Source organism: Eschrichtius robustus, chromosome 2 (assembly GCF_028021215.1).
Source record: "Eschrichtius robustus isolate mEscRob2 chromosome 2, mEscRob2.pri, whole genome shotgun sequence".
Classification (NCBI taxonomy): domain Eukaryota; kingdom Metazoa; phylum Chordata; class Mammalia; order Artiodactyla; family Eschrichtiidae; genus Eschrichtius; species Eschrichtius robustus.
The window spans coordinates 63,390,196-63,413,389 of record NC_090825.1 but is presented as its reverse complement, the minus strand read 5'-3'; the positions used below and the strand labels follow the sequence as shown (position 1 = coordinate 63,413,389).

The window sequence follows — 23,194 nt, the reverse complement described above, 5'->3', positions numbered from 1 at the left end:
TACACTACCAAATGTAAGATAGATAGCTAGTGGGAAGCAGCTTCATGGCACAGGGAGATCAGCTCTGTGCTTTTCGACCACCTAGAGGGGTGGGATAGGGAGGGTGAGCGGAAAATGCAAGAGGGAGGTGATATAGGTATATACATATGCATATAGCTGATTCACTTTGTTATACAGCAGAAACTAAGACACCATTATAAAGCAATTATACTCCAATAAAGATGTTAAAAATAAATACCAAAAAATATATACATATATATGAGCTATCAAGCCATAAAAAGACATGGAGGAATCTTAAATTCATATTACTAAATGAACGAAGCCAATCTGAAAAGACTGGTTGATTCAAACTATATGACATTCTGGAAAAGACAAAACAGTGGAGACAGTAAAAAGATCAGTGGTTGTCAGGAGTTGAGGGGAGAGGAGAGGGAGGGGAGAAGGATGACTAGACAGTGCACAGAGTATTTTTAGGGCAGTAAAAGTATTCTGTATGATACTATAATGGTGGATACAAACCATTACACATTTATCCAAACCAGTAGTATGTACAACACCAAGAGTGAACCCTAATATTAACTACAGACTTTGGGTTACTTATGATGTGTCAATATAATTTCACCAGTTATTACAAATATACCACTCTGGTGGGAGATACTGTTAACAGGGAAGCTCTGCATGTGTTGGGGCAGGGTATATATGGGAAATCTCTGTACCTTCCTTTCAATTTTGCCATGAACCTAAAACTGCTCTAAGAAAAAAGCTTTAAAAAATTAAATTGATACATATCCTTACACCTAAATATTTTAATATGTGAAAAAGGAGACATTTTATTCATGTGTTACATGAATATTTAAATCTTTTGTTTACATTTTTAAAAATGGAAAAGCTTGTAATGTGATGTTGTGTGGGAAAAAAAGTAGAGAACTCAATTTTAGGTACATTACAATGCCAACTGTGTAGAAAGACACGTTGAAGGACTCAACCCAAAATGTTAGTAACTGTTTGCTTCTAAGTGGGAGAATTATGGCTTATTTTCCTTCTTTATTCTTTGTACCTTGCTTACTTTGTACTTTTCAATTTTTTTAAACCATAAGCATATATTGTAACAATAACAATTAAAAAAGCACCTTCTTTCACCCCCCAAAAAACCCCAGGCTACAATATATATGAATATCTAGATCAATTCATTAAACCTGATTTTGATGCATTAGAGATGCATGACTGAGCAAAAGGATAAAACACATTAAGGTGATAAATGTTATTTTTTAATAAAAAGAGATTATCATAGGATTATCTCATTTGTGAGTTCAGTTTCAAGTCAAAATTGCATAAAACACCAACACATTTAATTTCTAATCTATCATAACAAAAGAATTTGCATTGATATAAATAAAAATAAGTAAATACTATAAAATTCTGGTCACCTTTCAGATTTTTTTTTCAAAGAAAAAGAGGTGGGAAAGGATCCCTCAGTTTTTAACACACTACATCATTTTGCTCTAAATGATAGAATACACCAGTGGGAAATGGGTATAGCATCAACATGGAAGGTAATAGTAGCACAGATCCAACAACTCTTGGAAATGAGAGTTGGGGGTGGGGAGAGAGAGAGAGAGAGAGAGAGAGAGAGAGAGAGGGAAGTTAGGAAGTTAGGAGGCTCCTGGAGGAAGAGGAGGGGCATGCAGAGTTTGTCTTTTCCAGTGTTTTCCAAATGACCAGTGACTACCGCATAAGGTTGTTGTGAAAGCTTCACGAATTAATTCATATCACATGCTTACTGTAGTAGGCACTCAATAAGCATTAGCTATTATTACTATTGATGGTTATATTTCCCACTGTGAACTAATGCATTAGCATTCTTGTAGATATGTTAGTCTTTCGTGATTTTAGTTAGTATGCATATGTGCCCAGAGCCCAATATAACTTGGATATTCTAGTACACTGAATCTCCGAGTCTATAAAACTAGAGACAACGACCACAACAAATAAATTAAAGACAAGACACTGGACACATTGATTTTCCACTGGAATGCCACCTTATGCAGATAAAAATCTTTTAAAATGAGAAATAAAAAATTACCAAATACAAAATTTATACTCCTTGACTCTCAAATTTAATGCCAAAGAACTTAATGATAAGAATTTAATTCTGGGGCTTCCCTGGTGGCGCAGTGGTTGGGAGTCCGCCTGCCAATGCAGGGAACACGGGTTTGAACCCTGGTCCAGGAAGATCCCACATGCCGCCGAACAACAAAGCCCGTGAGCCACAACTACTGAGCCCACGTGCCACAACTACTGAAGCCCACATGCCTAGAGCCCATGCTCTGCAACAAGAGAAGCCACCGCAATAAGAAGCCCATGCACCGCGACAAAGAGTAGCCCCTGCTCCCTGCAACTAGAGAAAGTCTGTGTGCAGCAACAAAGACCCAACACAGCCAAAAATAAATAAATAAATAAATAAATTTATTTTTAAAAAAAAGAAGGAATTTAATTCTGAAGTTGACCAAAAACATTGCAACAGTTTAGTAAACCTTTAGAAGTATCGTGATGTCTGTTTCATATTTTGAGTAGATATTGAATTTCATTCACATGTATAATATTGAAAAAAGTCTTCAAAATCAGTGATTATTACTTTAGTCATTTAATGACCTAACAGTTAAGAAAGAGAAAATCATCTCCCGACATCTGGGAGATGGCCTGGCACTCACAATTAGGCCATGGTGTTCTCCTCTTGAACATAAAAAATTTCACAGAATAGTAATATCATATAAAGCCATGATGGATCAAGACAAAAATAAGACCTCCCCATAATCACATCTGAATATAGAGAAAACATGAAATTGTCCAAGCCTCAAAAATACCAAACACCTCCTTGTCTGGCTGACACGAGTGTTGCCTCTATTAATTAAAGCTTTAGTGTGGGTCTGGTCTTCCCTTCTCCTACATAAGTTTGTTAAGATACCTAATCATAGAATTACTCCCCCTTCCCAACAGTCTCCAATCCAGAGCAAATCCCTGCTTCCTCAAACAGCCCCCAACATCACCTAACACAAGCCCAAATCCTCGAAGTTTTTTCTAACATCCCTTTCCTGTGACCTGCTATAGTTCCCTGTGGTGTTGCCTCTCCCTTACTTACAATGAGTAATCAACACAACTCTAAGTGTATTCCTGGTGGATTTTGGCTGAAGGGCATTGACATAATTATATTTGAAATATATTTACCGATTTCTAAAAAGTGGTTCACTCTGGCCTTTACAAAACAGGCAAAAATTTACATTCAGGAACTCAGATTTCAACTTTTAGTCCCTGCATGGGAATAAAACAGTAATCCAATGACAACTCAAATAGGCCTTTCTTCCAAGTTATTTCATGTAAACTTTAACAGCAAACTGTTCATCTCTGATGGCACGTTCGTGAAGAAGCAATATTCCAAAAGAGAGCTAAAACAGTTATTATCCATTGATTACAGTCATTAGCTTTATATGCAAAAATACTCATAACAAGAGCTAACTCATTGTGCCTTTTTACAAAGTCCTGATTGTGAACAATTTTGGTCTTTAGCTGTGAGCCAAATTTATGTATCAGTAATTCTTCTTGGTGTTAAAATAGTTGTTGATTAAATAAGAGAATTCAACCAAACACTATTATTTAGTATTGGTTCTTACAAGAGCTTTTTTTGATGCTCTAAGGGTAGTCACATTTGTAACGTCCACAATGCAATCACTGAAGATCCTTGGAAAGAGTAACAGAGTGTGTCCTTATACGTTCAACACTCCAAATATCAAGAAGTGCAAATTAACCAGGTTTTAGGGGGTCAGAAAACAAGATAAGATATGCCAATTATTTTATTGGCTTCCTGGTAGTCATATCTAGAACAAATTTATTTAAAATGTTTTATTTTATTTTATTTTATTGATGTATAGTTGATATATAATGTGTTAATTTATACTGTAGAGCAAAGTGATTCAGTTATACATATATATACATTCTTCTTCATATTCTTTTCCATTATGGTTTATCATAGGATATTGAATATATTTCCCTGCGTTATACAGTAGGACCTTGTTGTTTATGCATTCTATATGTAATAGTTTGCATCTGCTAATCCCAAACTCCCAATCCATCCCTCCCCCACCCCCTCTTCCCCTTGGCAACCACATGTGTGTACGAGTCTGTTTCTGTTTTATAGATAAGTTCATTTGTGTCATATTTTAGATTCCACATATAAGTGATATTATATAGTATTTGTCTTTCTCTTTCTGACTTACTTCACTTAGTATGATAATCTCTAGGTCCATCCATGTTGCTTATGCAAAACTTTTCTACTGCCTACATCTTCAGTGAAATGTGGGAATATCTGTTATTCAAGTCAACTAATATCTGTTGTTTGTTAAATTGTTGTTATTTTTAAAAAAAAATTTTTTTAAAATTATTTTTGGCTGTGTTGGGTCTTCATTGCTGCACATGGGCTTTTCCTAGTTGTGGCGAGCAGGGGCTGCTCTTCGTTGCGGTGCATGGGCTTCTTATTGCAGTGGCTTCTCCTGTTGCGGAGCATGGGCTCTAGGCATGCAGGCTTCAGTAGTTGCAGCATGTAGGCTTGGTAGTTGCGGCTCGCGGGCTCTAGAGCGCAGGCTTCAGTAGTTGTGGTGCTGCACAGGCTTAGTTGCTCTGTGGCATGTGGGATCTTCCCTGACCAGGGATTGAGCCCTTGTCCCCTGCATTGGCAGGCCGATTCTTAACCACTGTGCCACCAGGGAAGTCCCTAAATTGTTGTTCTTGTTGATGATCCTGGTGCATGCACTACAAGGTCCTGAAGTACCTTGTAAATCATAACAACTAAGAAATAGATACATAAAGGTGTGTGTAATTTTAAGGGTAACGGTATTTTATTATTACACTTTTGGAAATTAATAATCCTTACAAATTACATATTGTGACTCACTCCTCAGCTGTTGCGGATAAATGGAAACTTTCTTCAGATCCATTCTAGTATTCAGTTATAATGTTCTACCCAAACTCTGAGTTTTCCTTAATTTATTGGAACTGAAACAGAAGTCTGTTACTAATCTATAATCAGAAAGGCATGCACGTTAAATTGTTTTCCAAGAGAAAATGGTGAAAGTGTGAGCTGTGAGTGGTGACTTCCTTCCAAAGAGTACAGAATGGGAAGGGGGCCAGAGGAGAGTCACTTTCCAGTGGAGAAACCTGAGAAATGCTACTTCAGTCAGGTGATCAAGGCCAATATCAACAGCTACAAATTATGCTGATAATATGTACCTTTGATATGATGTAATGAAAATGACACTTTACCTCTGTGATCTTCCTTTCATAAACCCATAACCCAGTCCAGTCATGAGAAAAATAGCAAATGAAGTTCAATAGTGGAGCATCCTGTCGTATAGCTGATCAGAACTCCTCAAAACAGTTAAGGTCATCGAAAACATGGAAAGATGAGAAAATGTCACAGCAAGAGGAGCCTAAGGAGACATGGCAGCTAAATGTAATGTGGGATCCTGCAACAGAAAAAGGATATTAGGTTAAAAACTAAGAAAATCTGAATAAAGTATGGACTTTAGTTAATAATAGATAGATAGATATAGACAGTGGTTTTTTCACTCATCTTGCATTACTTTGTAACATGCTTGTTTCAGAAAATGTAGTTAGAGTTAACAGTCTGTGGCTTTGGCACTGAGTAAAGGTAATTTAAAAGTTCTTGTGGTCATCAAAACCATGGCTATTTTTCTTAAATATCACTGCTTTAACCAACAGAACTAGCCCAGGACCAGAAGATTATTTGTAACAAGGGTGCTTTCTTCTGAGAAAATGATTTTAGCTGTTTGTATTGAAATACAGTTGTTTTCAAAGAAACACATGCTGCTTAAAAAAAAAATACTATCAAATCCAATGGCCAAGTACAAATCCAAAAATAAAATTACAGATCACATTCTATTTTTTCACAGCATTGATTCCTTGCTTTAAAATGTTTATTATAGTAAGACCATTTAAGAAACAATAAACATTGAGGGGAAAACTACAAATAGTTCAGTGTTATATGCTCCTGGTATGTTCTACATCCAGGTTACACACAAAGGGAAAATAGCTTGTTTACAAATAATATGGTTTTCAGGGTAAAACATATGGAAATTTGGAAAAACATGCTACTATGTAATTTAAGCTTCCTAAAACCATCAACATGATTTGACTACCATTCAAAATAGTGAAGCTGTTGATGATTAAAGTTACGACTAGTTTTGAGAGGGAATAAATTGGTCAAATACTTTAAAATTGGCATGAATTCCTCAAGTGCTCCAAATGCTCACTTAGAAACAAGGAGATCTTCCCTGGAAGGATTCTTAGCAGTTATTTCTCAAATTACACTAAGCAATTCTTTTTCATTAATTTTTGATTTAGTACTACATCTGATGTACAAATTTCTTCATTTCAATCATCATGTGAAATAACAGAACATTTAATTGGCCAAATCTGAAAAGAATCTGGACTCATGTCCCAATATATTCATGTTGGTGAGAAAAATAATCATTAACTCCAAGCAATTGTCACGATGTTATAATACACTGAATCCTTCACTCCTCCAGGACAAAAACATGTTATCTTTCTGATTCTCACTGACTCTAGCACAGTGCCTTTCATACAGTAAGTACTCATGAAGTAGTGATATAGTAAATGAATCATTTAATGAACTATTTGACTTGTTTGCGAAAGACATTTGAATTTTTGGCAGTCCAGTTACTTTCTTCATATTAAAATTATTTCTATTTTTTGACAAATAACAATTAAGAGCTTAGCTTGTTACGAAAGAAAAGCTAAACTGTGATAAAAATTTTCCTGTATATAATCCATAAAATATATAAATCATACACAGGTAACCAAAAGTTGAATATATAGTGTGATTATGCTATGTAAAATGAAATTAGTAGACAAAAAGGAGGGGAGGAAATACATTACATCATTAACTACGGCTGTCTTTGAATGATGGATATATTGTTGGGCTTACGTTCATAGAATCTAGAATGAGGGATAGCTATATTTTCAGCAGGTTTTTAGTACATACTACTTCAACATCATTACACAAGATCTCTGAATCACCCAAAATATATTTTGATTGACATGATGCAATAGCATTTCCCCCTCATTTTTTTTCTCTAAACGTCTTTTTTTTTCCTTCATAAGCAAATTACCCTATACTTATTCCTGTTATAGTTTTCCAGGTAAGTATATTTTACATAAATTTCCCCTCACTAGTACTATTTTTTAGGGTCAATTGAATTCTAATTCAGTTCCCCAGGTTATCAGAAATCCCATCTAATTTTGTACCTTTAATATAGCTAAGCATTTTCACAATTCTTCATCCAAATACCTAATATATATAATAATCCATTATAGTAGTATCCATAGTCATAATACCAATTCAAAATCATAATTACCATAAATAGGCAATACAGTCAGTAAAATTCAAATGTGAATAGGATCTGGTTATTAATCTGTTAGATTTCTATTTTTTCCATTTACTTACACAAAGTGCTCGATATAAAAACTTTTTCAAAAATATAAGCTTGTTTTCACATCTAAGGTTAGGTGTAAAACATATATATATATCTTCGAAGCTATATACATATACACTTTCACATACAAATACATATATTTAATACATATACAAATGTATATGTATTTCTTTTATCTTAATATGTCTTATGTATATGTGTTATGTATTATACTTAATATGTCATATGTATTAAAAATAATATACAAACATATATACTATCAAGCAAATATGTACTATTTTTTTTTAAACTCATAGATGATTTATTCCTTTAAGTAACTAAACAAGAAAGAGAAGAGACAGGCTGTTGGTCAAGACGGTAGGCACTCTCTCTCCAGGGTTTGCCAGTTGCATCTGCTTAAAGCCTCAACAATACTTTCTGGACGATATAAACATGTCATAGCATACATGGGAAGCAACTTGGCCAATGACACACTGCTTAAAATAGCACATAACAAGGGCTCCCCACCAGTTGGTTTGCCCTGAAATGACAGAAAGAACGTGTGTTCATATGATGTGCTGAATACAAAACATTAAAAAAATTTTTTGGCATTAATACTAACACAAAATGGTTTCTTGGACATTCTGCAGGAGTGGGTACACACAGAGAATTACCTCTTCATTTACAGATTACCAGTATCTATGAGAACACTTGGAGAAAAGCCAAGAGGTGAGGCACCTCCCCTCCCAATGTCATTTTCTTTGCCAAAGCAGCAGGGTTGGGGGAAGGCGGGGGTTAAATGGAGAAAGGCAGCTGACTGAGCACCAGAGGTTGTTTCAATCACCAAGTAGCTGCAGCAAACAGCAGGGGCTGGACACTGCCGTCTGGGGGTTTGGGGATGAACAACTCAGCCTTGACTTGTAGCCAGGGAGGCCCAGAGATTTGGCCCAAAGGCCCGCTGGAGGCCCAGGGGGGACGGACACAGGCACTGAATGGTCCAGTCCCTCCTGGGAGGAGTGGTGGAGCCAGGGCTGGGCCTCCAGCCCCGAGGTCTAGAAGTAACATGTCCTCTCAAATACCTACTATTTTATGTATATCCCTTAACTACTTATTGTGAATATAGATGATTTTACTACTTTTGTCTTTTAACCTCTCTACCAGCTTTGTGTGTGGTTGGTTTCCTACCTTTATTGTATGTTTGGCTTTACCAGTGAGCTTTTCCATTTTGTAATTTTCTTGTTTCTAGCTGTGGGCTTTTCCACCTAGAGAAGTTCCTTTTGCATTTGTTGTAAAGACGGTTTGGTGGTGCTGAATTCTTTTAGCTTCTGCTTATCTGCAAAGCTTTTGATTTCTCCATCAAATCTGAATGAGAGCTTTGCTGGGTAGAGTGTTCTTGGTTGTAGGTTTTTCTCTTTCATCACTTCAAGTATTGTGTGCCACTCCCTTCTGGCCTGCAGAGTTTCTGCTGAAAATTCAGCTGATAGCCTTATGGGAGTTCCCTTGTATGTTATTTGTTGCTTTTCCCTTGTTGCTTTTAATATTCTCTCTTTATCTTTCATTTTGTTTGTTTATTTATTTATTTATTTATTTATTTATGGCTGTGTTGGGTCTTCGTTGCTGCGTGTGAGCTTTCTCTAGTTGTGGCGAGCGGGGGCTACTCTTTGTTGTGGTGCACGGGCCTCTCACTGTCGCGGCCTCTCTTGTTGCGGAGCACAGGCTCTAGGCGCGTGGGCTTCAGTAGTTGTGTCACGCGGGCTCAGTAGCTGTGGTTCACAGGCTCTAGAGCGCAGGCTCAGTAGTTGTGGCGCACGGGCTTAGTTGCTCCACAGCATGTGGGATCTTCCCGGACCAGGGCTTGAACCCATGTCCCCTGCACTGGCAGGCGGATTCTTAACCAGTGTGCCACCAGGGAAGCCCTTTATCTTTAATTTTTATAATTTTGATTACAATGTGTCTTGGTGTGTTCCTCTGTGGGTTAATCCTGTATGGGACTCTCTGCACTTCCTGGACTTGGGTGACTCTTTCTTCTTCTAGGTTAGGGAGGTTTTCAGCTATTATCTCTTCATATATTTTCTCAAGCCCTCTCTCTCTCTCTCTCCTCCTTCTGGGACCCCTATAATGCAAATGTTAGTACACTTGATGTTGTCCCAGAGGTCTCTTAAATGGTCCTCATTTCTTTTCATTCCTTTTTCTTTTTTCTGTATAGTGGCAGCGATTTCCACTACTCTGTCTTCCAGCTCACTGATTTATTCTTCTGAATCATTTAGTCTACTATTGATTTCTTCTAGTGTATTTTTCATTTCAGTTATTATATTCTTCATTTCTATTTGTTTGTTCTTTATATTTTCTAACTCTTTGTTTAAACTTCTAACTTCTCTCTCTGTGCATCCATTTTCCTCCCAAATTCTTTGATCATCTTTATGATCATTACTCTGACTTCTTTCTCAGGTAGATTTCCTATCTCCACTTCACTTAGTTCTCCTTCTGGGGTTTTATCTGGTTCCTTTGTCTGGAACATATTCCTCTGCTGCCTCATTTTGTCTAAGTTTCTATTTGTATTGGGTTGGCCAGAAAGTTTGGTTTTTCTCGTAAGATGGCTCTAGTAGTGCTTAGTTGTCTTTAACTTCATTTGAAACAATTTTGTTAAATTGTATTGTGACAGCTGCCATATCAGCATCTATTTTAAAAAACTTATCAAAATAGGTGAATTTTTGTGTAGCCATTTTAATATTGAAGATGGAAGAAAAAAAGCAACATTTTTGGCATATTATACTTTATTATTTCAAGAAAGGTAAAAATGCAACTGAAACACAAAATAAGATTTGTGCAGTGTATGGAGAAGGTGCTGTGGCTGATCAAATGTGTCAAAAGAGGCTTAAAGTTTCATGCTGGAGATTTCTCACTGGACAATGCTCCGCAGTTGGGTAGACCAGTTGAAGTTGATAGTGATCAAACTGAGACATTAATTGAGAACAATCAACGTTATACCACGTGGGAGATAGCCGACATACTCAAAATATCCAAATCAAGCATTGAAAATCATTTGCACTAGCTTGATTATGTTAATTGCTTTGATGTTTGCGTTCCACATAAGCAAAAAAAATCCTTCTTGACCATATTTCCACATGCGATTCTCTACTTAAATGTAATGAAAACGTTCTGTTTTTAAAACAAATTATGACGGGCGATGAAAAGTGGATGCTGTACAATAATGTGGAATGGAAGAGATCGTGGGGCAAGTGAAATGAATCACCACCAACCACACCAAAGGCCGGTCTTCATCCAAAGAGGTGATGTTGTATATATGGTGGGATTGGAAGGGAGTCCTCTATTATGAGCCCCTTCTGGAAAACCAAACCAGACCACCCACATAGTGGGTGGACTTCTAGACTGGTTGGTTGCCAGGCCCTGCTTTGTGCAGATGCTGCTGGCTGCTGTTTAGTGGGGCCTGGTCATGAGGTGGCTGGTTGTGGAATTCTGGGGGGCCCTGGGGCTAGTGCTGGCTCACTGGTGGGCAGAGTCAGGGTCCCAAAGACTCTGGGGCTGTTGCCCACCCACTGGCAGGTGAAGCCAGATCCTGGAGTTAGTGCCAGTCTAGTGACAGGCAGAGCTGGTTCCTGGAGTCTGGCTTCAGGACCCCAGGATCACAGAGCTTGTTTCAGATCATAGTGGGGGTAGGGGGGTGGGGGGGAGGGGCAGTTCCTGCCACAGTTGGATATGAGGCCCAGGGTGTCTGAAATGTTGCTTTGGCCTGTGAGCGGGCAGGGCCAGGGACCAGCTGGTCCCAGGGTAGGGTCTGGCCTGCTTTGCGGGGATCGTAGTTTTCTTGCTTCTGGTGTCTGCCCACTGGTGGGTGAGACTGGCCTAGAGGCTTGTGCAGGCTTCCTGGCGGGAGGGACTGGTGCCTGTCCACTGGTGTGTGGAGCTGGGTCTTGACCCTCTGGTGGGCTGGGCCATGTCTAGGGGCGAGTCCAGAGGCCACTGTGGGTTCTTTAGTCTTTAAGCAGCCTGTCTGCTGATGGGTGGGCCTGTGTTCCCACACAATTAGTTGTTTTGCCTGAGGCATCCCAGCACTGGTGCCTGCAGGCTCTTAGGTGGAGCCAGGGCTTGGTGATAATGAGCTAAGATGTTAGCAGCCAGCAGCAGCAGTGTTCATGTGACTGAATGTTCCCCAATATGTCTGACACCAGTGTCTGTGTCCCCAGGGTGAGCCACAGCCACCCTCCACCTCTCCAGGAGATTCTCCAAGACCAGCAGGTATGTCTGGCCCTAGCTCCTATCAAATTACTGCTTTTGCCCTGGGTCGCAGTGCATGTGAGGTTTTGTACACACCCTTGAAGACTGGAGTCTCTGTTTCTCCAGTGTGGGGCTTCTACAATTAAGCCCTATTTGCCTTCAAAGCCAAATTCTCTGGGGGCTCGTCTTCCTGGTGCTAGACACCCCCAGGCTGGGGAACCTGACATGGGGCTCAGAACTCTCAGTCCTGTGAGAGAATCTCTGCAGTATGTGTTTGTGGGTCGCCAACCCAGGGGGTGTAGGATTTGATTATATCAAGAGTATGACCCTTCTACCCATCTTGTTGTTGTTCCTTCTTTATGTCTTTTGATGTAGAGGATCTTTTCTGGTAGGTTTCACACCTTTTCAACGATGGTTGTTCTCTGCAGATAGTTGTGATTTTGGTGTGCTCTTGAGAGGAGGTGAGCTCAGGGTCTTTCTGTTGTTCCTCCATCTTGGCCGCTCTCCCTGTACTATTTTATGGAGTATCTGAACTGAATGCTTGAAAGCTGAGTACCAAGACACTCACACTTGGACTCAAAATGGCACAGTTACTACCAGGCTTATAACAAATCTATAGAGAACAGCCAACTGTTGGTGAACTAATTCTCCTGCCAGTCACCTCTTAACACTGAAGCCGGGAAAAGTAGTGAAACTCTAATCAGTTATCTTTTCTTCAATAAATATATTTTGTGAGAGAGAAGGATGAAAAAAATGACTAAAATAAACTTTGAGTTATATGAATTAAACTAAATAGGTTATTTTTAAAAATCAACTGGAGTTAGCCTATTGTTTGCTCATCCCCACCACTACAAAGATGGATTATGTTTCTCAGGACAGAGAAAGAGAGTTTTAAGCTTCTTTCAGGCCTTGGAAGGCAATAGGAAACTACAGGGACCACCCAGTGGTAGGGAACCAGAGAACAGGGGCATATGTCCTGAAGTCAGTAGGAAGAATAAGGTGAGACTCATGCCCGAAGCTGCTTGGAGCCTCAGGGCCCAAAAAACAGTAGCTGGGACCAGGCTCTATAGCAGCACTGCAGAGTCTTCAAAGCAATGACAATGATGCAACCACTGAGGACAAAGAGCCAGTCCTAACCCATTTTCTAAAAGGCAGGAGCCCAGAATTCTTGTGTAATCCTGGGGAGCGAAAGGAGTCCTCAAATAACTGAGGTTGACTTTCCCCCTCCTCAAAGTAGATTACATTTGATTTAGGGAAATAAGGGTTTGTGACTTTTTGTACCCTACCATTTAGTGCCCATTAAGTATGGAATTTAATCTCTCAGTAAAGAAGACTGAAAAAGAGCAGGAATACTTCCCTCTATAGGAACATCCCCAGTGATCTTTATTAGTACTTTCTGCTCCTTGGGTGTTGTAGCCAGTAATCTTTAATTTATTCCTTCAGATCAAGAATAGACTCTAAGAGGCACTAGATGTATTTTTTCTGCATATTGTATAATTTGTCTTAATATTGATTTCATCCCATCTTCATTGGTTAAATAAATCTCAATAGAGACACATGGCTTTTCAGGTCCTTACAATATAAATTAAACAAAAAAATCTGACAAACAGGTTAAAGAAAAGTACGCACTAAATGGAAAACCGGAACCTTTCTGTCCATGCCTCTCCTCTTACAGGGCGACTGCAACAGGTGCTCAGTTTACAGAGGGACTTAGCTTCTGTGGGACCTCATTCCCTCCTTGGCATTTTCTCCTTATTTATGATTCTCTCTCTCTCTCTCTTTTTTTTTTTTTTTTGGCCATGCTGCATGGATTTTGGGATCCTAGTTCCCTGACCAGTGATCAAACCCGGGCCCTCCAGCAGTGAGAGTGTGGAGTCCTAACCACTGGACTGCCAGGGAATTCTCTTTATAATCATCTCTTTATCAGTGTCCTTTTAATGCCAAGAGCTCCTAAGCATGCCATCTGGGCTTTAGTTATCTTGATGACACTAAATTTCCTCATACACGTTTTTCCCAAAATGGGGCTTTCATTCTTAGCTTTTTTAATCTGTTTTTGCAGTTTTGATGATGGCCTATATCCCCATTAAGTCCATTTCTGAATGGAGGCATTGGAAGATCTCTTGGAATAAGTATAACTTTTCTAATTTCGTACACACTGGCTCAACAGACTCTATTCAGCCTCAAACCGAAGGACTGTCTTTAGACCAGCAAGTTTTGTTTTTTTTTTTTAACATCTTTATTGGAGTATAATTGCTTTACAATGGTGTGTTAGTTTCTGCTCTATAATAAAGTGAATCAGCTATATGTATACATATATCCCCATATCTCCTCCCTCTTGTGTCTCCCTCCCTCCCTCCCTCCCTATCCCACCCCTCTAGGTGGTCACAAAGCACCGAGCTGATCTCCCTGTGCTATGTGGCTGCTTCCCACTAGCTATCTATTTTACATTTGGTGGTGTATATGTCCATGCCACTCTCTCACTTCGTTCCAGCTTACCCTTCCCCCTCCCTGTGTCCTCAAGTCCATTCTCTGTGTCTGTGTCTTTATTCCTGTCCTACTAGCAAGTTTTTGAAATCAGAGAAAGTATTTTCACCTGAAAAGCACTGGTGGTGATCACATTGCTATTTGCATAATCTTTGCCCATAAAGCTGAAAGCAAAGGCTCTTCCGTGAACCCTCTTCCTCCCCTTCCTCTTCTGTAGGAAAGAGCTGTTGGCCCTTACTCTCTGCCTACATTTCCTCCAGTTAGGATTCCACCCGATTACGCCACTGAACTGCTCTTACGGCTGTTGTTAAGTCACAGTGACCAAATTGCTAAATTCAATGGACGTTTTCAGTTCTCATTTTATGTGGTCTCTCAGCATTTGATACACTTGACCATTCTCTCCTTTAATCACTCTCTCCCTTTGGTTCTGTGGCATCACACTGACCTGAAGTCTTCTTCAAGACTCCCTTGAACCCCCTTCTTCAATCAGATTATTAGATGCTGGAGTTCCTCAAAGCTCTGTACTAAGTCCTCCTTTCCAGGTAACACTAACCTAGATGATCACATCCACTACCATGGTTTAATGACCGCTTATATGCTGATGACACCCAAAGCCATATCTTGGACAATGTCCAGCAGACAGTTGGATTCAGGATCTCGAGTTCAGAAGAAACTCAAGATCTCTTATCCAACTGTTGGCTGGACATTGTCAAGAACTATGAATGGTCTGAGATTTTACCCTACTTTCAAGCTAACTAGTTAACGTGTCACAGTTTCACAGGTGCTGGCTGAAGACATGAGACTCCTGGGTCAGAAACAAAGGACTTTATTACTCATAGCAGAGGCAGCATGAACCTCATATTTCCATCTGTTCCTTTGTTCCCCAAGATCCCATGGGGGTGGTAGAGACAAGGACTCAGATAGATTCTGCACATGTAATTGATTTATGTCCCAGTTGAGGAAATTTGAATTTAGGACATCCCAATCTTTAAAAGTTGCTAATACCTAACCTACCCAAACTTCGCCCTGGAGGGAAACACTATCTTCATTATCCTAGACAGCAAACATACCTGCTCTTTGCCCTGGAGGGAAACGCTATTTGAATCTTGCAAGGCTATTTGCTATACAAACATCCTTGAACAGGTGATTCAGAAAAAAGCTGCCACAAGACCACAAAAATCCACGAAGAATTGTCTCTCAAAACATCTTTCTCTCTCTCTGTTTCTTTAACACATACCTTACCTAAGGCCTGGTGCTTAATAAAAATTTGTTGACTAATATGCCTACATATTTCTATTTAAAAGGTAGACATATAGAACTTTCACTTATGGAATTATTTTCTTTTCAAATATATGCCCTCAGTTGTTTGTGCATTGTGGGAAACAGTAAAGAAACAGAAATTTCACATCCAAAGGTTGACTCATTATATTTCTTTCCAAACCTGTTTCACCTCCTAGCTTAGTGAATGGAACCCAGGGCTGAAGTTGGAACCTTAGGTCTTATCTTCAGCTCCTCCTTTTGCCTCACCCTCACTCTTCCAAGTGCACATATCCTCACCAAGTCATACTGAATATATAGCCCATGAGATATGGAATCTCATATTCATCCCTACTTTTTGGCCCTGCTATGTCTATTCTTTAGTTTAAGCAGTCTTTTTAAGGGTTTGGAGTGGGGTGTCTGGATTAATGCAGACTTGTGTACTAATGAGATCACATAAGAAGAGATTAGAACTAAGAACAGAACCCTAAGGAAAGTCAGTGCATAAAGGAGCAGGATCAAAGCTGTCAAGGGCCACATAGAGCACAATTTAAAAAATGGTTGCAAAATGCCAATGGATTCAACAATAAGAAAAAAAATCAGCAAGAATTCCAGTGTAAGGAAGGGAGATGACACCGGAAAATAGTTGATGAGGAGTCTGTGTAAGGGGGGCTACTTGGAGGAAAGAGTGTGAGAGCTGATGTTCTTTAAAAAGTTTTCCCAGAATTCTATCTTCAGTACACTACAAGAAGACTTAGTAGCTTTTGTGTAAGGCTTAGTCTTGTTATATTCTTGTACACACAAGATCCTGCCATACAGATATTTTTATTGATAATTTTATTGATAAAATTAAATAATAAGACAATAATCTCAACTGAAATATTGCATATAATAAAATGATAATTTAATAATATTTCCTAACATTCTTTAAATGTTAGAAAAACATTATGAAAAATAATGTCCTTCAATACTTAATAAAAAGAAAAGTTTACCAATTGCTGTACAGCAGTCATATATTCAGGTTATGATTTTGGTATTATAGGGAATTTTCAAAAGTCTCAAATCAATAATCTAAGCTCCCACCTCAAAAAGCTAGAAAAATAAGAGCAAGAATAAACCCAAAGCAAGCAGAAGCAAGGAAATAATGAAGAGCAGAAATCAAAGAAATTGAAGAGAAAAATTCAATGAAACAAAAAAACTGGTTCTTTGAAAGTATCAGTAAAATTGACAAACCTCGAGTAAGACCAACAGGGAAAAAAACAGAGAAGACACAAATTTTCAATATCAGGGATGGGACAAGGGATATCACTGCAAACCTTAGAGATGTCAAAAGAATAATTAAGAGGATAATACAAACAACTCTACACATGTAAGTTTGACAACTTAGATGAAATGGATTAATTCCTCAAAAAACACAAACTACCATAACTCACTCAATATGAAATAGAGCATATGAGTAGCATTATAACTATTAAGGAAATTGAATTCATAATTTAAAATCTTCCCCAAAAGACTCTAGGCCCAAATAATTTCACTGGAGAATTCTACCAAATGTTTAAAGCAGAATTAACATCAGTTGTACACAATCTCTTCCAGAAATTAGAAGAGAAAGGAACACTTCCCAATTCACTTTATAAAGCCAGTATTACCTTAATACTGAAACCAGACAAAGACAGTACAAAAAAGAAAACAAAATACCAATATCCCTTATGAATATAAACAAAAATTCTTATCAAAATATTATCAAATATAATTCAGTAATATTAAAAAAAAAACATGACCAAGTGAGTTTATTTCAGGGATGCAAGGCAAGTTCAATATTCAAAAATCAATCTATGTAATCCACCATATTAACAGGCAAATTTTAAAAAATCACATAGTCATTTCAGTTGATGCAGAAAAAGCATTTGACAATATTCAACATTTATTCCTGATAAGAACCCTCAGGACCCTGGGAATAGAGGGAAACTTCCCTACTTGATAAAGAATATCTACAAAACTCTACAGCTAACCTCATATTCAGTGGCAAAAGGCTGAGTGCTTTCCCACAAGTTTGTGTCTTCCAAGACACAGCTGCCTATGAGGAGGAGCCAAGCCCAGCCTGGCAACAAAATAAAGGTATTTTTAAAAGCTTATAAGAAGGCAAAACTCCTATGTTGATAATAAATGCATGAACTCAGAAGATTTCAAGGCTGAAATAGAACTAATGACTGGACGTTAGCTAAGAACATTATATTGTTTACTAGCTGCTTTTCATAATTAAGAATTATAGGGGACTTCCCTGGCAGTCAAGTGGTTAAGACTTAGCTTTCCATTGCTGGGGTGTGGGTTTGATCCCTGGTTGGGGAGCTAAGATCCCACAAGCCTGGCAGCCAAAAAACCAGAACATAAAACGAAGCAATATTGTAACAAATTCAATAAAGACTTAAAAAAATGTTATAGGCATATTTGGGTGTATGCGTGTTAGAGGTGCTAATGTCCTCTTTTTAAAAATAATTTTCACCAATGAACTTGGTGTTCAGAAGACACTATCGGAACATCTAAAAGTATGGTCATAACTGACAGCAATATATTTGGAATATGATGACTGGTTAAAGTTGCCATTCTCGTTTCTTCCTCAGAGGATTGTCCCTTTTAAAAAAGTGACTTAAAAATATGTTAGAATATTAGGTAATGGGATTTCCCTGGTGGTCCCGTGGTAAAGAATCCACCTTCCAATGCAGAGGACGCGGGTTCGATTCCTGGTCAGGGAACTAAGATCCCACATGCCATGCGGCAACTAAGCCCCCACGCCACAACTACTGAGCTCGCGCGCCTCAATGAAAGAACCCGCATGCCACAACTACAGAGCCCAGGCGCTCCAGAGCCCACATGTCACAACTAGAGAGAGAAAATCCACACGCCACAGCTAGAGAGAAGCCCGTGTGCCACAATGAAGAGCCTGCACCGCAATGAAAGATCCTTCATGCCTCAATGAAGATCCCGCATGCTGCAACTAAGACGCAATGCAGCCAAAAATAATAATAATAAAGAAAAAAAAGAATATTAGATAGTATTTTACTGTTGACAGAAATATATAAGAAAAACAATGAAAAATGATAACATTATAAAAATACTTGTGTAAACACTATATTTATTTAAGATATGTAAAACTTTAGGTGGTTAGTTTTATTAAAGTAATTTAAAATTCTTAGATTAATAAGAAAATATGCTTCTTTTGATTAGATATTGTAATTGATATCAGCCCAGAGTTCTGACCAAAGATGTCAAAAGACATCTCTGTGTGCTGATACATGTAAATTTAGTTCATTTTAATTTCTATACTATTACTTTTCATAAATATAGCCCAATTTAATTATTCTTTACTGATAGATTAGGGTTTATTTCCCACAATACTGCAATGTTGCAAAGAATATTACTGTACAGTTTACTTTTGCTCATGTGCAAGAGTTTCTATAGAGTTTATAAGTAAAATTGCTGGGCTATAAGTATATTATCATTATACGTTTTTTCCTATGAAATATATCAAACACACAAAGGACAACATATGATGTCTATGTATAACTTAAAAAATAATACTTAAAGTCATAGCAGTGTATCTACTGACCTGCTTAATAATGTTTGGGTTATAAAGGAAATAATTTTAAAATATTTTTTAAAACTAAAATTAATAATAATGAAAGCATTTCCTATGAATATTTATGATCTACATCCACAGTATATACAGAGAAATTTGTAGCTTTTAATATTTTTTTTGAGGAAACAGTAAGGGTTAAAAATAAACACAGTAAGGGTTCAACTCAAGAAATTGAAAAAGCACAACAAAACATTAAAAAAAGGGGAGGGGCATCAAAATAAGGACAGAAATTATTGAAATGGAATAAAAAAATAATGAAGAAGATTAACAAACCCAAATCCAGTTTTTGGAAAAGACTAATGTGGTAGATCAAGAAAAAGGGTAAAGATACAAATAAACAAAATAGCATATTTCCCCAGAAAAGTCTGAGAATTACTAAATGGTACGTTTCTCTTAAATTAAAAAAAAAAATTCTTAAAATAAAAATAGAATGCAAATATCAGCACCTACTTCCTCATAAAATGAAGCTTCATAACAGACCAGTGCCAACCAAAATGCTGTACTGTATGCTTCCCTGTGAGAGAAGGCTTAATTAAATATGGATTAGTGGTTAGTGGTTTCCCCGAGAAAACTGTAATTGTGAGAAAAGAACACTCAACTGACTGTGACACTCCTATGATGAATCTTTGTCTGAGGCCTTATTTGTGTTACGAAATATTTTAAACATTACTTTCTACATTGATCAGGTTTGTGGGAGAACATTTTAAAAATAATAATGATGACTGCGTGATGATGATAAATCCACTCCTCTGCTTCACTTTGATCTGGTACACCTTTCTCCTTTATGTAAAATTACCTTTCTTTTTTACTTTCAAAATATCAATGACCCCAACTCCTGGACATCTTGTATACCTGGATTATTTGCTATTGTTCCCTTCCTTTTGGGGCATGCTTGCTTCTGGTTAGTTTCTAATTCTCTCATCTAGTCTGTTCCTACTCCTCAGAGAGCAATAAGACCTTAGCTGAAGAGAGCCAGAGAATCTTTGACCATTGGTCCTTGGTCCAAAAGAAAGTTACTATCTCCACTTTGTAGAAGGAACAGATGAGTTAGGACCCAGATGAGTTAGGATCCAGAATCACCTCCCTCTTTGTGCAATGCTTCTTTCATTATACCATCCTTACTTTTTTTAATATAAAGCTTCTCATAGTTTTCTTATTGGAAAGATTAAAAAGTACCCCCAAAGCATAGACATGGAAAAAGGAATGAAAATATCCATAATTGCAGAATCCTTGGACAACCAACCTAAATACATTAATGACTCTGTCTGTCTAGATCCAATTCAGAGATTAAAGAAAGAAATATGAAAGACAAGAAATTAAAGAAATTTAGAAGACTTTTATCCATGATATAGGTAAGGATTTCTTAAACAAAACATAGCCACAATTAAAAGGGAAAAGTTTAATTAACTGGGCTACATTGAAATTAAGAACTTCAGTTCAACTACCAAATGTAAAATAGATAGCTAGTGGGAAGCAGCTGCATAGCACAGGGAGATCAGCTCGGTGCTTTGTGACCACCTAGAGGGGTGGGATAGGGAGGGTGGGAGGGAGGGAGACGCAAGAGGGAGGAGATATGGGGATATATGTATATGTATAGCTGATTCACTTTGTTATACAGCAGAAACTAACACAATAGTGTAAAGCAATTATACTCCAATAAAGATGTTAAAAAAAAAAAAAAAAAGAACTTCAGTTCACCAAAAGAAACCACGAAAAAAGTAAAAAAGCCAAGCCGCAGAGTGGGAGAGAATGTTTGCAGCTCATAATTGTCACAGGACTAGTGTTCAGAATACATAAAAATCTCCTATAAACCAATAATTTGAAGCAAAGGATAGGCACTTCATGAAAAGCGAAACACAAATGATTAACAAACATAAAAAGTTGACTAAACTCAGTAATCAAGGAAATGCAAATTAAAGCCACCAAGAGGTACTATTACATAACCATCAAATTAAAAAGTCTGACAAAACTAAATTTAAGTGAGACTATAGGGCAATAGAAACACTCTTACAGTAATGAATGGCACGTAAATTGGTACAACCACTTTAGAAAACAGTATGACATGACCCAAGGGGTGGTTACATAGATTTTTAATCATTTGTTAAATTGTACATATAAGTTTTATGTGTTTTTCTGTATATTTGTCATATTTCATAATTTTTTAAACAGTTAAAAGGTAGTAAATAAACTCTTATTTTGATCTGAATGGAAACCAAATTTTAAAAAATAATATTTGGCTCATGGAATATATTTTAAAGGGGAGGGCTTCCCTGGTGGCGCAGTGGTTGAGAATCTGCCTGCCAATGCAGGGCACACGGGTTCGAGCCCTGGTCTGGGAGGATCCCACATGCCACGGAGCAACTGGGCCCGTGAGCCACAATTACTGAGCCTGCGCATCTGGAGACTGTGCTCCGCAGCAAGAGAGGCCGCAATGGTGAGAGGCCCGCGCACCACGATGAAGAGTGGTCTCCACTTGCCGCAACTGGAGAAAGCCCTCGCACAGAAACAAAGACTCAACACAGTCATAAATAAATAAATAAATAAATAAATAAATAAAAGAACGTGAATTTCTAAAAAAAATAAATAAATAAATAAATTTTAAAAAAGGGGGAAACAAGGTAGTTATTTTTACTAAAGTATCACTATTATCAAGAACTTTAAAAAAAAAATCTGTGGAACTGCTATGGCTTGATGGGGAAACTTTTAGGGATCCAAGTACTTTGAAATCAAGAATCTAGTTTATTACTATGAAGAGTTTATTGGGAAAAATTTATTTGACAAAGAAGTTTGTATGGGTTTTCCCTTCTTCCTAAGAGGACTATCCAAAAATATATATCTTAAAAGTTACTATTGCTGTTGGACAGCAGTATACTGATGATAGGGCTGGACATCTACAAGTTTCAAAAACAGTTTGATTTTTATTGGAATTTGACCCTCAGGTATGAGAAAATATAGGGTTAAAGAACTCTGGACTAGGTCAATACTAATTATTGTTCCAGATTTTCACTGATTTCACACCTTGGCTTTTCACTGCCAACAAGTGATGGCCTAAAGATCCTTCCACATATAAAATGCCATGATACTTCTCCAAGTAAATTTACATTAACTGAAAGTATATAATAGATCGTTATCCACTGGAACCCACATGAAACACCTTTAAAAATGCCTTATTTTCAGAAATTTTCATTTACATGTTTAGGAATTAGATAAAATATATATATATGACCTTGTGGTAGAAGAACAATTTTATCACACATATAACATCTTAAAGTCAATATCAAATCTAGAGGGTCTCATATAGCAGAGATCGCTTGCTGTATCTGACAATTAAAAACCTGTAATTTATTTTAGCAAAAAATTTTTTCTTGGTAACATGTAGCACATATTTGGTAAAGTATAGAATGAACTGCACAATGTTTTGTTAACCAAGATGGCTGGAAAATAGAATAAAGTAGATGGTAGTTTCCATTAGAGGGAAAGGCAAATGGAAAAAATATGTGATTCTTTTAGTAGCCCCAATACTGTTTAACTGGGAATCTTTTTCTTTTACTAAGGGCTATAACAGGAAAATTTTGTCTCTTAGATTATTTATAAAGTGATACATATTCCAGACATGAGAAAGAAATGTTTATGGAGTAGGGAGCAATATTTCAAATTGCATATTTTGTACTTCCAACATATGAAAATTTCTCATGCCCTATGCTTCATTCATAATAGAACCTGTGGTGGAGATTGTGATTGACTTTGTTGGGTTTTTAATATTCATCTCTCTTTTATCCTGAATGCACACGTGAGGTTTTTAAATCAGAGACAGATTATTATTACTTACATAATAATAATTGTGCTAGTTCCCCTTGCTCCAATACTTACCCTTGGAGAGAGATGAGAACCAGATGTCACCCTACATGCAACAGGGCCTGAAATATAAGGGAGGAATGATGAGAAAAGGAATCCAGGCTTTTATGTAGAAAAGAAAGGCAGCTGTCCTTCTCCCCCTCTAAAAGGACAGAGGAAAAAACCCTCTGGATCCTGGGTTCTCACTATAACCCTTTTATAATGTATTGGGTTGGCCAAA

At 37.6% G+C, this 23,194-nt stretch overlaps 1 protein-coding gene and 1 long non-coding RNA gene across 4 annotated transcripts in view; one reads left to right on the top strand and one right to left on the bottom strand.

Moving 5' to 3' along the window:
- Positions 1-23,194, top strand: part of SERINC5 (serine incorporator 5) — a 189,095-nt gene that overhangs the window by 38,835 nt on the left and 127,066 nt on the right. The window lies entirely within an intron of this gene.
- The window catches only part of LOC137759402 (uncharacterized), a 73,634-nt gene that overhangs the window by 35,279 nt on the left and 15,161 nt on the right, over positions 1-23,194 (bottom strand). For all 3 annotated transcript variants that reach the window (XR_011073079.1, XR_011073080.1, XR_011073081.1), the window contains exons 2-3: positions 22,990-23,036; positions 5,314-5,516 (exon numbers count right to left, since the gene is read on the bottom strand). This is a non-coding gene — a long non-coding RNA (uncharacterized lncRNA). The remainder of the gene's footprint in view (positions 1-5,313; positions 5,517-22,989; positions 23,037-23,194) is intronic.